Source organism: Myodes glareolus, chromosome 2 (assembly GCF_982192425.1).
Source record: "Myodes glareolus chromosome 2, mMyoGla1.1, whole genome shotgun sequence".
Taxonomy (NCBI): Eukaryota; Metazoa; Chordata; class Mammalia; order Rodentia; family Cricetidae; genus Myodes; species Myodes glareolus.
The window spans coordinates 45,229,901-45,239,888 of NC_142027.1; the positions used below are offsets into that span (position 1 = coordinate 45,229,901).

General features: G+C 44.6%; 1 long non-coding RNA gene across 1 annotated transcript; it reads left to right on the forward strand.

Annotated features, from left to right (window-relative positions):
• The first annotated feature begins 4,468 nt into the window (after window positions 1-4,468).
• LOC148122956 (uncharacterized) lies at window positions 4,469-8,689 on the forward strand. The gene is made up of 3 exons (XR_015735121.1): window positions 4,469-4,556; window positions 5,934-6,147; window positions 7,287-8,689. It is a non-coding gene; the product is annotated as an uncharacterized LOC148122956 (long non-coding RNA).
• Window positions 8,690-9,988: the final 1,299 nt, after the last annotated feature.

Sequence of the window (9,988 nt, forward strand, 5' to 3'; positions counted from 1 at the left end):
CCTGGTTGTCCTGGAACTCACTCTGTAGACCAAGCTGGCCCTGAAATCACAGAGAGATCTGCCTGCCTCTGCCTCCCAAGTGCTTTAATCCCAGGGATTAAAGGCATGCATCAACCTACCTGGCCTCCATAAGTAATTTTTTTTTTTTACAAAGGTCCTTTGCTGCTCTAAGGCGGGTGAATATCTGTAAATCCCAGGTCACTCTGATCTACATCTTAGGGAGTTCTAGGCCAGCGAGACTTACATAGTGAAAACCTATGTTAGAAAACAAAAGAACAACAGTCATTTAGGTCATCCACTAAAACCTGTGCTGCCAGCTCACGGGAGATTTAAGTTCTCTGTATCACCTCATGTGTCAGTCACACCATGGCATCTTGTCCCCTGGGTACCAGCTCTACACACCCTATGCCTAAGACAGAGAAACAATGAACATGGAGTGGAAAGCTGGCGTCTTGCTCAACGTGGAAGGTCTGTGTGTAGGTTTGGGAATAAAAGATGAACTAGCCCTCACACGGACGCTGGTGGGGAACAACATGGGTATGGAATCCCAGGACCTGGAATTCAAAAGTGAAGGGCTTAGCTTTTCTCTAAGACAGAGGAATCAATGCAGACTCTGAGACGTGGGGATGAGGAAAGGGCAGTGGTGTTCAGCGTCAGATCAACATGACAAGTGTGTTAGATGTGCTAGGATGGACTTACGGATGCGACATGCTGCAGCAGCAAACTGAAGAAAAGCATTCCCTCGTTACTTTTGCCTCCCAGGAAGGAAAACATTTCATTCTAGTCTTCTTGAAAATGGATAATTAAATAATAAATTACATACCAGAGGGAGAAATGAAGGTGGAATGGCTTACCTTGAAAAAAATATCTTTAAGATTATTTTTATGTATTATATGTACATATAATTTATTTATATGTACAGGTGCGTGTGCCTGCGCATGAGTGCAGGTTCCTCTAGAGGCCAGGGGAGGCTGATCCCCCAGAGCTGGGAACCAAAGGTGCTGGGACCAAAACTCAGAGCTTTCAGAAGAGCGTGAGTGCTCTTAACCTCTGAGCCATCGTTCCCTTAGCTCCAGAGGCTTCCATTACCTTTATCAACAATCACTACTAGCTCTTTAAGCTTTTTACCACTTTTACAAGTGCTATTTTATCTCAACTTCTCAACAATCAAATATTTTCAATAACAGAAACAGCCAAGAAGAAATTGGGGAACCGGAGGACAGATTCTTCCAGGCAACCTGACGCCGTCAGCATTTCCATGAGGGATGGTTCACACAGCCAATGGCCAAACCTGAGAAATGAGGCATAGAAACCTACTCCTGTGCTCATGAACTCACCTATGGCTCCCACTTTCTGCAAGATGAGAGTCTTCCCTAGAGCTAAGTGCTTTTCGTTGTTGTTTATTTAAAAACATGGCCTGAGAGAAAGACAAGAAGTCATGCTACAGAGCTTCAGGTGGAGGGATGTTTTACTGGGGGAAAGTGAATGGATAAAGAGGGGAGGGGAGATCAGTCTCTGGGGACAGGAGTGGCAGAGGAGAGGAGAGAGACAAAGAGAAGGAGAGATGGGCAGAAAAGTAGAGAGAAAGAGGAGGGGAGAGAGAGAAGGAGGGAGGGAGGGAGGGAGGTGGGCAAGGCCCACCTTTTAAAAAAGGACATAGCGGCAGCCAGTGGTGGTGGTGGTGGTGCATGCCTTTAATCTCAGCACTCGAGAGTCAGAGGATCTCTGCTAGTTCGAGGCCCGCCTGGTCTACAAGAGCTAGTTCCTAGACAGCTAGGGCTATGACACAAAGAAACCCTGCAGCTGAGGACGTAACCATCAGGACCCCAAGAGCAGGCCAGTACAGAGCCTGAATACGAACACTTCTCAGGACACATATTCTTTTATCTTAAGATAGCTCAGTCATATGTCACAGGAGACTTAACCAATAGGCAAGGAAATAGTTCAAAACTGACCCGAGATTTCTGTTGGTAATTACCCGACGTACTGAACAAATTGAAAAGCACCCTGAGGCTGAATTCTCTCTTATCCACGTCCGCACCAGCACAGAAGTGAGCAATGGTGACGGGGTCTTATTTTTGCCATCCCTGTCCTACTCCTTAACACTCAATGCTTAAACCTGCCAGGCGTCATGGCGTGTGTCAGAGGGAGGCAGAGCTCTGTGAGTTCAAACCTGGCCTGTTGAGTGTCTTGTTCTATCACTTTCCATATAATTTCTTAGTCTTTCATTAAGTCTGAAACCTGATAAACTCCTGGGATCCAACTGGCTCTGTCCCTCTCCCCAAGCTGGGGTTACAGGTCACCCTGGCTTTCATGTCAATACTGGAGATTGACACTCAGATTGTCATGCAAAGGGAGCATTTTTACCCTGTTTGTTTGTTTTTGAGACAGGGTTTCTCTGTAGCTTTGGAGCCCGGCCCTATTTCTTTAGCAGTGTCTGATTGTGTTATTTTTCAAACATTGTATCCCATTACTGATACTCTTTCTTCTGTCTCACTTAGTCTTTTGGTGATGTGCCTGCCGTGTCTTTTATTTCATTCATTGACCTTTTCATCTCAACTTTGTTTTAAAGATCTCAGTGTCCAGCCAGGTAGTGGTGTCTCACGCCTTTAATCCCAGCACTTGAGAAGCTGAGGTAGGCAGATCTCTGTGAGTTTGAGGCCAGCTTGGTCTACGGAGCAAGTTTCAGGACAGCTAGGGATGTTACACAGAGAAACCCTGTCTCGAGAAAAAAAAAAAAATCTCAATGTCCTTGATGAATTCTGCACCATTTTGCTTTCTTTTCATCGTGTTGATTACTTTTAGAAGTAGACTTTAAAAAAAAGTTTTTAGGAGAGTGATGGTGGCACACACCTTTAATTCCACCCCTCTGGAGACAGAGGAAGAAGGATCTCTGAGTTCAAGGTCAGCCTGGTCTACAGAGTGAGTTCCAGAACTTCTAGGACAGGCAGGCCTACACAGAGAAACCCTGTCTTGAACAAAACAAAACTTATACTAAAAATATTTATGATATTTTTATTATGCATATATATGGGGGGTGGTATGTGCATATGTGTACTGTTGGACCCTAGCATCCAAACACCGAGGAGGAGTTGCCCCCCAGAGACCACTTCTCATACCACAGCTGATGTAAAAGCATGAGGATTTTATTAATTCTGTCATGACAGGGTCCCTCAGCATTCGGGAAGCCGAGAGACCTCGAATAGCTGGTACAGGCTACTTTTAAAGGAGAAGGCCACAGAAGCAAGGGGGGGGGGTTGTTCTTTGACTATTATGATTGACTTATTTGAACAGGCTATTACCAATAGTTGGCGGAAGAGCTGTTGCCAGATCAGATTAGGTAAGAGGTCATTTTGTCCCCATTTCCCAGGGAACTGAATCAAAACAAACATGTATGGGCAATTGTTCAGGAACCGAGTCAACATCTTAAAGGTTATCTTGCCCCAATTTCTGGAGAACATACATGCATGTGTAGCTGTTAGGTCCTTGGTTCCCAGGGGACGAGGGTAAGCACTAAGGCACGGAGGCTGAAAGGGTCCAGATGTCAGAAATGGCTTCAGAATTGTCTTAAAGCTTTACAATATTTGTGTCTGAGAAGGCCAGAAGAGGATGTCAGATCTTCTGGAGCTGGAGTTACAAGCAGTTGAGAGTCGTTGGGTGTGGATGGATGCTCAGAACTGAATTTTGGTCTCCTGCAAGTATGTGATTTGGGTCACTGAGCAAAAGCTCCAGCCTCCAGAAGCTGACTTTTAAATATTTCAGCACTTCAACCATTTCAGTTCTTGGACACCATAACTGAGGAATTATGGTCTTTCTTTCTTTCTTTCTTTCTTTCTTTCTTTCTTTCTTTCTTTCTTTCTTTCTTTCGTATTCTGTGTTGCAATTTGCACATCTGTTAGTTTGGTTATTGTTATTCCTTATGCTCTGGTCCCTTTAAGGGCTAACCACACCCACTCCCAGCCACTTCTGACCTCCCTCGTCGCCATCTTAACTCTCTCTCTTCTGTCCCCGTCCCCGTCTCTTGGCGTGTGCACACGTGTCTCCTTTGTCTTTATGTTCCTCTATCTCTGCCTCTCTGTCTCTCTGCCTCTTCTTTAAGTAATAAATGTTTAGCTTTACATATAGCCTTATGTCCATTTACTCCGCCGTCCATCGCATCCACCCGCCTGCTCTCTGGCTGCATAGCGCTGCCACCCTGGAGATCTTGCAGAGACCCACAGCCATCCTTGTCGGACTAGCGGCTGCTCTGCGAGCCTGCCAGGGAACACACCCGTCTTTTAAAGAACAAAAGTTATCTCTTCTGGTTAAATTTGGCTATATTCTCTATGTACATCCTGTTCTCAAGGGCTCTGGTGTGGGAGAATTGTCTGTATTCTGTCAATCATGTTTTAAATAAACGCTGATTGGCCAGGCAGGAGGTGTAGGTGGGAAAACCAGACAGGAAGTGGAAATGATGCAAGGAGAGCAGGAGAATTCTGGGGAGGAGGAAGTTGATTTCTCCCTCTCCTGCCCAGATCACCTAAGCAGCAGGATGTGAGCTGCCCCAGCTGAAAAAGGTACTGAACCACATGGCTAACATAGATCAGAAAAATGGGTTAATCAAGATGTAAGTGTTAGCTAATAAGAAGCCTGACATACTGGGCCAATCAGCATTATAACTTACAGAGATCTGTGTGTGATTTTTCTCTGGGACTAAACAGCTGGGGGGCCGGGCAGGACAGAAATACGAACAAGCCAGCCCCCATCATGTTACAGGGCTCTATCCTCAGTATTACTTAGGAGAAAGCAAACAGTTATGACAACAATAGTAAGCCAAACTTAAAATCAGCTAAAGCCAACAGATATCCCACCAAGAATCATAAAACAGAAAATAGTAAAAAAATAATGTAGACGGTGCTATGAAGCCAAAAATTATTTAGGGTAAATAAAGATAATAATGGATAAAAGAAGAGATTGAGGAAGGGGAAAAAGGAAGTCAGAGCAAAGAGGACTGAACATATGTACATATATGGAAGCTAAATCACTTGCGCTGACAATGCTCCCTGGAAGAACCATAGACTAACAAAACCTCTGTACCAGGTACAGAAATATCTTTTGAGTGGTTGCTTAGGATAGTCCAAGTAACTTCCAAAACAATATAGATCATATGTGCAGCTTTCGGTTGCTCCTCAGGGGATGAGGATGGGCCCCTATTGCTGAAGACTCTTTGCAGCTAGAACCCAGTACTGGGCATGGTTTCAGCTAGATCTGACTTGAAAGTCTCTTTCCTGTGGTCTAGAAGCCATAGTTCTAGAAAGTATTACACAAGTTGCCAAGGGAGACGTTCAGTTAAATAGTCCTACCTAGCTGAGACATTTATGAACCAGGACAATTGTAGCAACATGGTAAGATAGGCATCGAGGTACAATAAGGAGCACTTACATGTCAGTGGCAGACAATAGCTGTCTAATTGGACTTAAAGTCCACTCCACAGTGCCAGGGCCCACAGATGTGAGTCTATTCCTCCATGACTAAGGTTAGAAAGTCTGAGCTTATTCTTGCTCTCTCAAAGCTGTTGACAACAGGCTTGCCTACAAACAAGGGATCCTGACCTAGGGTGTGGTTAATTAGTATTTTGAGTATAGAGGTGGATCTGCTCCACCTTGCTATTACTGCTTCTTCAAGGAGATTGGCAGGAGGTTCCCGAGAGTGGCTGCTTGCAAGTACGTGATGTATTCCTTATATGATGTCAATGAAGTCTGTTGCCTCCCCCTCCCCTTTTGGAGTGAAGTCTATAAGTATGTGGAAATTAAATGTGGGCGGACTCAGTATTCACTGAATTTCCCTTTCGATGCAGTTCTGTGGTTTTTGTTTTTTTGTTTTTTTGTCTTTTATTTCTCTGGCATCTCTGTTCCTTTTGCTTAATAATTTTAATCCTCATATTCCTACCCTAGAACATGTGAATTTCGTTGAGGTTGGACCCCGATAGATGTCACCCCAACGTGCATCCAACGTGGGGCTTAAGACAGATGGCACCTGGATGTGGAACCCTGACAAATGTCCCTCAAAGTAGGACGCATGTCAGATAATGCACAGACACGGGGCCAACGGTACAGGAGAAAAAAGGGATGAACACCATAGATGAATAAGACAATATAGGTCATAGAGGTAAGAGACAAGCACTCAGATAAAAAAGTAAAGTTGAAAACAGTAAAATTGATGTGTGGTGAATATCTGGATAAAATTGTATATAACTGTAGATACGGGACTAGGAAAGTGTAGACAACTGTCTGCACATGTACTTGGGTGTATTTTGATAGCCAGAGGAGCTGGGGTAGAACAGAAACAAATGCAGAGATTTTTAGAGTCTGTAGATAGTGTAAATATTCTGCTCCCTTCTCCACGCTGGCTGCGTAGGCGCCACCGACTCCAGACAGCTCCGGGACTCGGAGAGGCTAAGACGCAGCCTTTCAGCGCTGCGATCAAGCCAACCTGCGGTGCTGTAGATACAGAGCCACAACAACCGCTGCTGCGTGAGTGGGTAGAGAATTGAAGGGAGCGTGGAGCACATGGCCCAGCAACGGCTGGCTGAGATGGTGGCCACCCAAATGCGTGCTCTTAGCAGGCTCCATCTAAGTTTTGAAAGCCACTGCGGCCACTGCTGGCCTAAGGGAACCGCCAAGGCCTCTGGGAGCTGCTGCCGCAGCCTCTTGTCAGCCTCTAGTCTATGGCGGAAGCATTGAGCCATGGAGAGCAGGGCTACGTGATGCCGTGATGCATAAGACCCAACAGACTGCTCGCTGCCATTTTCCAGTTCCCAGCAGGACAATCAAGCAGCAGAGAAAGCAGCTCGCCACCCTTGCCTGACAGTCCACCTGCAGAGTAGCCTCAAGCAGTCAAGTGTCTATTGAAATGCAGATGCACCTTGAGCCAGGTGTCTGTGAAAACCTGTCAGCAACTGATACTTGCAGTTTGAATTAAGAGGATAGTTTATTCTGGGGATCTTGAGTCACTCAGTGAGATTAAAACAAAATTTCGGAAAGAAGAAAACCAAGGAAGTCCGGTGGTGGTAGTGCACACCTTTAATCCCAGCACGCAGGAGGCAGAGGCAGGCGGATCTTTGTGAGTTAGAGACCAATCTGGTCTACAAGAGCTAGTTCGAGGACAGGCTTCAAAGCCACAGAGAAACCCTGTCTCAAAAAACAAAACAAAACAAAAAACGAGGGAATTACACTTTCAGTCAATGTTGGAAAGGATCCGATTCTGTGTTTGTATGTGGTTGAGGATATGTTTGTGCTTTTTCATAGGAAGACTGCCTGTAAAACAGAGGCATGCCAGCCCCTGATGATTTCGTCGCCGCTGGTGCCCCACAGAAGAGTCAGAGTGAGAACCAGACTTTCTTATGACCTCATGCTGCAGTCTGAGAAATTCCTAGCTTCTCGGTGGACCTACTGCTCAAACTTCCAGACCTTAGTGAGTCCTGTTTACGTTGGAGCTGGTCCAAGAAGGCTGCCTGAATGTTTGCCAGCTTATCCATGCTATATCTTGGGACACAGAATTCATTTTTGCCAGTATGGTATTCAATCTGCTGTTGTATTCAATAAAGGACCTGAGAACTGAGACCTCAATTTTTGCTTCTGGGGAAAAGAGACTCATTACAAAGAGTGACGGAAGCCCCTCTTCGGAAATGAGGAGGAATGGCATGAAAGTTTTTGTTCCTGCTCAGTGACTGGGACAGCTCAAACTTACCTTTGAAACTTAGAGGCAGCAATGAGGATGGACTATAGAGGAATGAGACTCATATCTCACCCAGCCCAGAAGCGCTTTCTTGTCTTTGGATTAGAATGGACTTAAGAGAATTGTGGTTTGACAAATTGTGTGTTTATTTTTAATTTCTGTGCTAGAATTATGGTCTTGACTTGTTAATGTCTGCAACTGTTTTAGAAAAGCATTGGCACTTGTCTGAGAGAATTCTGATATTTCCAATGCGTTCTTAGATTTGATATATGTAAAAAGGACACATTTGGATTTGGATTGCAACTGTTAAAGATACCCTAGACCAATTTAAGGCAATCCTATTTCTTGTCATCCTTCACTCCTTTATTAGGAGATAGTGTAGCCATAGGAGCATGTCTATTGCAAAGCATTATCTGCTTGCATATGACTATCTAGTTGCTGGTGAACTCTCTTGACAGAAAATTGGCTCAAAGGTACACAGAGCCCAGAGATGCACTTTTCCTTGTTTACATATGCTGATAGTCAATGACGGGAAAGACCCTCCCCCAGGCAGTCTAAGATAGGACACACACGACAGAATGTGTGTGCTGATGACAGGTAAGTCTGGAAAATGGGGAAAAGCCCCTCAAGTCAAGCACAGTCATCTGTCCTATAGCAGAAGCACAGGCTTTATTAAATAAATACAAAGGGAGGAATTGCCAGGGCCCACAGATGTGAATCTGATGGGGAATTCCCTTTTGTATGCTATGAGTATGTTTTATTACCATTAGTAATTACCATTTTGGCCAATAGCAGGGCAGAATAGAGCAAGACGGGAAATCTAAGCAGAGACAGAGAAGGAAAGAAGGCAGAGTCAGAGAGACACCATGTAGTGACCCAAGAAGTAAGAGGTAACAAGTCACAAGTCTCGTGGTAAGATATCAAATGATAGAAATGGGGTTAATTTAAGATGTAAGAATTGGTGAATAAAAAGCCTGAGCTCAGTGTTGTAGTTAATATAGCTTCTGTGTGATTATTTGGATCTGGGTGGCTGGGAAATCAATGCAAAGTCTCGATTATATGAGTCCCTTCCACCTTGACCCTTCCTAGGTCTGGGAGTCTGAACTTATTCTTGCTCTCTCAAAGCTGTTGACAGCAGGCTTGCCTACAAACAAGGGATCCTGACCTAGGGTGTGGCTAATTAGTATTCTGAGTATAGAGGTGGATTTGCTCCACCTTGCTATTCCTGCTCTTTCAAGGAGATTGGAAGGAGGTTCCGGGGAGTGGCTGCTTGCAAGTACTAGATTTACTCCTCATATGGTGTCAATGAAGTCTGTTGCCTCCCCTTCCCCTTTTGGAGTGAAGTATATAAGCATGTGGAAATTAAATGTGGGCGGGTTCGGTTTTCACTGAATTTCCCTTCCGGTGCAGTTCTGTGTTTCTGTCTTTTATTTCTCTCATATCTCTGATCATTTTATTTAATTCTAATCCTCATGCTCCTACCCAGGAACGTGTGAATTTTACTGAGGTTGGACCCTGACAGACGTCACCCCAATGTGTGGCTTACAACACAACAGTAGGGAATTCATACCTGGTTCTGGAACCTTAGACAGTTTCCCAGATTAGTGAGGTAATGGGTCTTGGAAAAGAATCTCTTACTATCACTTTGCTATACTAGTATAATTCCTTACTACATTCTAAATCTTACCTTCATACCCATAAATAGGTATACCAATTAGCCCTCATCAAAGAGAGCTCTTTTTTAGCAAACGGAGACCATCATAGAACACCATAATGAACGAAATGCAGAGATCAGCGGACTGTGAGGAGTCCAGCCCTAACAGATACATCTCTGCTAATCCCTCCAGGAGAGGATAAGACCACTCCCATGATGTCATGATGTATTTCCTGCCTATGGACCGCCCACCTCTGTGTCATCAAGTACATCCTATGCAGTTGGGGCAACCAACCTTGTTTGCAGAAGTGAAAACTCCTGGCTTCTTATTTTACATGAGCAACAGGCCCAGTATTCCAAGAAGTTATCCATCCTTGGGCAAGTGGGAGGTTATAGGTTAGAGGCATTTTTGTTTTATAGATCTCTCTTTTTTAAATTATTTTTGTATTGATTATTTGGGAATCTCACATCATGTGCCCCATCACGCTCACCTTGCCAGTCTTCCTACATCTGCCCCTCCGTCCCCTGTGACCTCCCCTAAAATAATCCAAGTCCATTGCTGGAGCTTGGCCAAATTTCTAGTAACCAGACCCCAAGGAAGGATGAGTCTTTCTTCGT